Source organism: Bos taurus, chromosome 3 (assembly GCF_002263795.3).
Source record: "Bos taurus isolate L1 Dominette 01449 registration number 42190680 breed Hereford chromosome 3, ARS-UCD2.0, whole genome shotgun sequence".
NCBI classification, from domain to species: Eukaryota; Metazoa; Chordata; class Mammalia; order Artiodactyla; family Bovidae; genus Bos; species Bos taurus.
In genome coordinates this window covers 6,583,246-6,590,932 of record NC_037330.1, presented here as the reverse complement: position 1 = coordinate 6,590,932, position 7,687 = coordinate 6,583,246, and positions in this window count along the sequence as shown.

Here is a 7,687-nt window from a genome sequence, read left to right as displayed (position 1 = left end):
TATATCTACTACTGCGGGCAGGAATCCCTTAGAAGAAATGGAGTAGCCATCATGGTCAACAAAAGAGTTCAAAATGCAGTACTTGGATGCAATCTCAAAAATAACAGAATGATCTCTGTTCATTTCCAAGGCAAACCATTCAATATCACGGTGATCCAAGCCTATGCCCCAACCAGTAACACTGAAGAAGCTGCAGTTGAATGGTTCTATGAAGACCTACAAGTCTTTCTAGAACCAACATCCAAAAAAGATGTCCTTTTCATTACAGGAGACTGGAATGCAAAAGTAGAAAGTCAAGAAACACCCGGAGAAACAGGCAAATTTGGCCTTGAAATACAGAATGAAGTAGGGCAAAGGCTAATAGAATTTTGCCAAAAGAACACACTGGTCATAGCAAACACCCTCTCCCAACAACACAAGACAAGACTCTACACATGGACATCACCAGATGGTCAACACTGAAATCAGATTGATTATATTATTTGCAGCCAAAGATGGAGAAGCTCTAATACAGTCAGCAAAAACAAGACTGGGTGCTGACTGTGGCTCAGATCATGAATTCCTTATTGCCAAATTCAGACTTAAATTGAAGAAAGTAGTGAAAATCACTAGACCATTCAGGTATGACCTAAATCAAATCCCTTATGATTTTACAGTGGAAGTGAGACATAGATACAAGGGACTAGATCTGATAGACAGAGTGCCTGATGAACTATGGACTGAGGTTCATGACATTGTACAGGAGACAGGGATCAAGACCATCCCCATGGAAAAGAAATGCAAAAAAGCTCAATGGCTGTCTGCGTAGGTCTTACAAATAGTTGTGAAAAGACGAGAAGCGAAAAGCAAAGGAGAAAAGGAAAGACATAAGCATCTGAATGCAGAGAGGGTATGGACTAACAGAAGCAGAAGATGTTAAGAAGAGGTGGTAGGAATACACAGAAGAACTGTACAAAAAAGATCTTCATGACCAAGATAATCACAATGGAGTGATCACTCACCTAGAGCCAGACATCCTGGAATGTGAACTCAAGTGGGCCTTAGGAAGCATCACTATGAACATCATCATAGCTGTGATTAAAAATTAATAGAATAATTACTTTCTTGGTGTTTGGATCCCCTGCCAGACTAAATGCTCCAAGAAGGAATGTTTTATATGTACATTTTCCATGTTCCCAACACCTGGGACAGGGACTTTGGATAGAATACACTATAAATATGCATTGAATGAATGACCAAACAAAGGTAAGCTCTGTGTTAACCGAAAGTCATTTTCCCTTAAGAGATTAACCACTTTTTAAGAATTAAATGCTTCTCATCCTAAAGCCATTCACTTAGATCAAAGCTCTAAGTGTGTAATAAATACTGCTGTTTTGAAGGCACTGAGGATGGAGCACAGAAAAAAAAATCTAATACTGAGGACAATCTTCTGCAAAAAAATGCTTATAACAAGAAAAAACTCATTTTTAACCTACAGAAACTATTGTTATTTTAACTTGGTCACAGAGCTTGTTTCAGGTAAGCTTTCTCATTTTTTGCTCTTTTGGCTCTTGTAGAGGTATATGATGAAGTCGTCAAGGGCAAGTGGGAGGGTAGAGAGTGGCTGTGTTTTCTTGACAAATTAGACTATCAGATGTCCTTAATTAGATTCAATTCACAGGCATGAATACAGAGCCAGGAAGTTGGCCATCCATGCACTGATCATGCCTTGCTTTCTGTTCTCTGGAACAAAAGGACAACACCTGTCACTTAATTGTGGTCAATTAAGATATTTGTTGGATGAATGAATGAATTCACAAACAATGGACAGTGGATGTTTTATTCCTTGGCTTGCAACCACCACATCACAAATATTATCTTAGCTGTGTAATTGGAATGTTTAATAAAAATAATTCCCCTTAATTATATTAAAACTGATAAAGTATTAGTAAGGTGATAAAATGAGGGAGAGAGAGAGAAACGATTGGGAGAAAGGGAATGATGTGACTAGAGCTACAGCATAGCTGTGATCTAGAACCTAGGCATGGAGGGGCTCCCACTGATAAGGGTGAGATTTTGCCTCTTAACAGGTTCTGTGCTCAGACACGATATTATATGTGGCCCTCAGTTTCTTTTTGTTGACAGACAATCTCTACTGGACCTGTGTCCACTAACTGATTCTTCTCCCTCAAATTTTTCTCTTATTCTTAATCTTTACTAGAGATTGAGAGGGGAGCTAACAATCTCCCGCACCTCCAACTTACCATGATTCCCATCAAGACAGCATCTCGTGCACAAGCCTGCTCAGCAGGTTCAGGTGAGCTTAGCCTCCCCCAGCCTTAGATTTTCAGTGGCCTAGGTGTTCCCAGGATGAGGTGAAGACTATGCTTTCTGTGTATCCCCAGTCTTGGGAAATGGCATCATCTTTCTGACAGACATGCAACCTGGGAACCTGAATCCCTCTCAGATCTCACCTTACCTTCTCCCTTCAGACCTAATCAGTCACCAGGTCCTCTTAAAATTCTTTACCACTTTAACAGTTTTCAAATCTACCCCTTTACTTTATCTTCACTCAGTCAGTCAGTCAGTTAGGTCACTCAGTCATGTCCAACTCTTTGTGACCCCATGCACTGCAGCATGCCAATCCTCCCTGTCCATCACCAACTCCCAGAGTTTACTCAAACTCATGTCCATTGAGTCAGTGATGCCATCTGACCATCTCATCCTCTTTTGTCCCCTTCTCCTCCTGCCTTCAATCTTTCCCAGCATCAGGGTCTTTTCCAGTAAGTCAGCTCTTCACATCAGGTGGCCAAAGTACTGGAGTTTTAGCTTCAACATCAGTCCTTCCAATGAACATTCAGGACTGATTTCGTTTAGGATGGACTTGTTTGATCTCCTTGTAGTCCAAGGGACTCTCAAGAGTCTTCTCCAACACCACAGTTCAAAAGCATCAATTCTTTGGCTTTCTTTATAGTTCAATTCTCACATCCATACATGACTATTGGAAAAACCATAGCCTTGACTAGATGGACTTTTGCTGGCAAAGTAATATCCCTGCTTTTTAATATACTGTCTAGGTTGGTCTTAACTTTTCTTCCAAGGAGTAAGTGTCTTTTTATTTCATGGCTGCAGTCACCATCTGCAGTGATTTTGGAGCCCCCCAAAATAAAGTCTGTCACTGTTTCCACTGTTTCCCTATCTATTTGCCATGAAGTGATGGGACCAGATGCCATGATCTTAGTTTTCTGAATGTTGGATTTTAAGCCAACTTTTTCACTTTCCTTTTTCACTTTCATTAAGAGACTCTTTAGTTCTTCTTCACTTTCTGCCATAAGGGTGGTGTCATCTGCATATCTTCATTATCTTCCCTTATTTAATCCCTCAAATTGACCATGCCATCTGTTTTTATCCAGTGATCCTAGTCCTGTCCCCACGAATTCCTTCTCTCCATTGTGGCCAGAAAGATGTATCTAAAATAAAGATGGCTACAATTTTTCTTTAAAACTCACAAAGTAGCCAGACCCAGAAAAAGCCACACTCCTTAGCATGATATGTAAGTAGATTTGTTCATTTTATGCCTGTTATCCTGGCTTATTTATGAGTAACATCCCTTTTTACTCTCAAAAGTATTCCAACTTGGATGGTTAATTATATAGTCACCCTAACTATAAAGCCCTTTGTGAAAATCCGATTGCTATGTACTTCTCCAGCTCCATCTCCTGCTCACGTCTCCCTCTGCGTGCAGCAAGATTATGGCAAGCAATTCAAGGAATCACATCCAGCTATGACAGTGCATAGAGGGTGAAAGTAACCCTTTTCTCTGTGTTGATTTCTTGAGAATAAGAATACTTTTCCCAGAAGCCATGATTGACTTCTCTTCATGTGTAATTGACAAGCATTGAGTCACATGCCCTTTCCTGAATGAGTCATTGGCAAGCAGAATAAAATTGCCGTTATTGGTTTTGTTTGATTTGTGGTGGTAGAACAGGTGTTAAGGAATAGATAACAGTTGTGACTGCAACATCAATTTTAATTGAATTTGTCTTTGGGTCTATTTAATTTCACTAGATAAAAACTCCTTGAGATCAGGGACTGTACTGGAGCTCCTCGAATTGTGCTTTGCATTAGTAATTCTTATTACTGTCGTTGTTATTGGACTTTTGGATGGAAGTGGAGAAGGCAATGGCAACCCACTCCAGTACTCTTGCCTGGAAAATCCCATGGGTGGAGGAACCTGGTGGGCTGCAGTCCATAGGGTCGTGAAGAGTCGGACACGACTGAGCGACTTCACTTTCACTTTTCACTTTCATGCATTGGAAAAGGAAATGGCAACCCACTCCAGTGTTCTTGCCTGGAGAATCCAAGGGACGGCAGAGACTGGTGGGCTGCCGTCTATGGGGTCACACAGAGTCGGACACGACTGAAGCGACTTAGCAGCAGCAGCAACAAGGAAGGTACTATAATGCAGTGGGGAAAACAGGGGCTTTGGAGCTTGATAGTAGTAGCCTCAGTCTCCCACTTCGCACTTTTCCATGCAGGATCCAGACGCATTCAGATCTCTAAACTTCAGATTTCTCCTGTGTTAAATGAAGCAAATATTACCCTTTAATAACACATATAATACATATAAAGCAACTGAACAACCACAAATCTTTCCTCACTTCTTATTATGTCTGTCATTTTACCCCATGAATTTTTGTAAGGCTGTTGCCACATTTGTGTGTTTATGTATACACATGTGTGGGTGTGTGTATATGAGTAGTTTGGCAACTTGTGAGGAAAACACCCTCTAAGTAAAATGACATTTCTGATATTGCCTTCTGGACTTTGTAAGATTTTAGCTGACTACTTGAACTTTATGAGATAAAAAGTTCATCTTATTCTAATTTCTATTCCAAGAGACTGTCTCTGAGAGGTGCTTAGTGAATCATCATATTCCCTGAAGATGATTATGGACAAAGTTTTCATGATCATCTCATTTAGGGAAGTTCAGCATGACAATTTCCCTGTAGACATTCTTTATAACCTTAGCATTGAAAGACATAGAGAGGTCCCATAGTAGAGAAATTTATTTTAATTTTCAACCCAAATTTATCCAAACTTGTTTTTAGCTCACTCAGATTTTTTTTTCCCTATAGTACCTTAGCAACATCTCTTGGAATACCCTTTGGGAAATAAGCACATAACTAATGTCTTTGCTCTCAAGGTGACTTGATAGGACCTGCTATCTTGGCCACTAGGGAGGGTCATTGGTTTACAACAGGGTGAACAAGCTTTCAACTCTAAACCAGCATCAATGGTGGGAAGTCATTGAAAACGAGTGCAGTCATTTTCTCATGATTTGAAGAACTCTGGCTAAGGTTGAACTGGTTAACCCCTAAAGCCTTTACATCTCCAATATCCTACAGAAAAACTCCAAGATGACTAAGATAAACAAGATAACCAGGCTTTTTTATTTTTTAGAGATATTTAGGATGAAATGGTAAAGAAGGAGTGCACTATAGAACCCTTCAACCTAGAGATTCTGAATACTCTGAACCAGATTTCAGAGAGGAAATTCTCCTGAATGTGAATTACTCCTGAATATGAATAAGGTTCAGATCAGATCAGTCGCTCAGTCGTGTCCAACTCTTTGCGACCCCATGAATCGCAGCACGTGTTAGGTATGGATAAATAATCATTCTTTGTTTTCTATAATGAAGGAATATCTGTAGGGAATTGGTTGTTACAACAAGAGAAAAAAGCCACTCGTTTTATTGCTGCTCAAATAATTACAAGTCTTAATTTTAGAACTGAGTTTCCTGGACTTCCCGGGCAGTCCAATAGTTAAGACTCCACACTTTCATTACAAGGGTCAAAGGTTCCATACCTGGGCGGGGAACTAAGATCCCATATGTGGCACAGTGCAGCCAAAAAGAAAAAGAATTGAGGTCTGTGTTCTGTTTTTAATGCAGATCTGTCTTATTTGTGAGAGCTGGACCATAAAGAAGGCAGAGCACTGAAGAACTGATGCTTTCCAACTGTGGTGCTGAAGAAGACTCTTAGTCCCTTGGACAGCAAGGATTGACACCAGTCAATCTTAAAGGAAATAAACCCTAAACACTCATTGGAAGGACTGAGGCTGCAGCCACAGCTACAATCCTTTGGCCACATGATGTGAAGAGCAGACTTATTGGAAAAGACCCTGAGGTTGGGAAAGATTGAAGGCTGAAGGCAGAGGATGAAGTGGTTGGATGGCATCACTGATTCAATGGACATGAACTTGGGCAAATTCTGGAAGATGGTGAGGGATAGGGAAGCCTGGCATGCTGTAGTCCATGGGGCTGCAAAGAGTCAGACACTATCTTGCTAGTCTCTTTTCTTCATGAACTTTTTGTCTTCTTCTATATGTTGCTGCTGCTGCTATTGCTGCTAAGTCACTTCAGTCATGTCTGACTCTGTGTGACCCCATAGACAGCAGTCCACCAGGCTCCCCCATCCCTGGGATTCTCCTGACAAGAACACTGGAGTGGGTTGCCATTTCCTTCTCCAATGCATGAAAGTGAAAAGTGAAAAGTGAAAGTGAAGTCACTCAGTCGTGTCCGACTCTTCTCGACCTCATGGACTACAGCCTACCAGGCTCCTCCGCCCATGTTAAATGCCTCTTAATCCATCTTTTAAAAATCTAATATTCCTTTAATTTTAAGACCCAAATTATATTTAGTTTTGCTTTTATTTTCAGATGGACCTGAATGAATACACTGCTGAAAAATTGTACCAAATTTGCTGGAACTTGAAAAACGTATTACAGCAACTGTTCAAATCTAGGCTGGAAATGGAGTTCCCTGAAACATGATCATCTCCCACTCACATCCTGGGAGTTGCTACATTATGGATGTGAGCACTGGCGGTGAGCCACCATCAGAGACCATGAGGGCACCTTCCTTTCATAGCTAGTTTTTGAGGAAACTACTCAAAAACTGTGTGAGTTTGGACTCTCTAAAGAAAAGGAGGGAAACCCTTTAAGAAAAATATCATTCCTATATGAATGCTTATACATATTTTACAAAAGTCTACTGCAATTCTACTCCTGGGCATATATCCAGAGAAAATTCTACTTTAAAAAGATACACGCAATGCTCATAGCAGCAGCTACTTACAGTAGCCAAGACATGGAAGCAACCTAAGTGTTCAGTGACAGGTGAATAGATAAAGAAGATGTGGTTTATATACACAGTGGGATATTATTCGGCCATTAAAAAAGAATGAAATATCCATGTTTTTTTTTGAAGTATCTTTTTGAAGTAACGTTTTCTCTGGGTATATGCCCAAGATTGGAATTGCAGGATGATATTATTTTAATATTATTAAATAAAAGATCAGATAGACTTTTGTAAAATATGTATAAGTATTCATATAGGAGTGATATTTTTCTTAAAGGGTTTCCCTCCTTTTCTTTAGAGAGTACAAACTCACACAGTTTTTGAGTAGTTTCCATATGTAAAATAGAAAACCAATGGGAATTTACTCAGGGAACACAAACAGAGGCTCTGTGACAGGTTGAAAGGTGGGGTGGGGAGGGAGATGGGAAGAGGGTTTGGGAGGGAGGGGGCACGGGTATGCCTATGGCTGATTCTTACTGATGGATGACAGAAAATCACAAAATTCTGTAAAGCAATTATCCTTCAATTCAAAAATTTTAAAGAAACGAAAAGAATGAAATAATGCC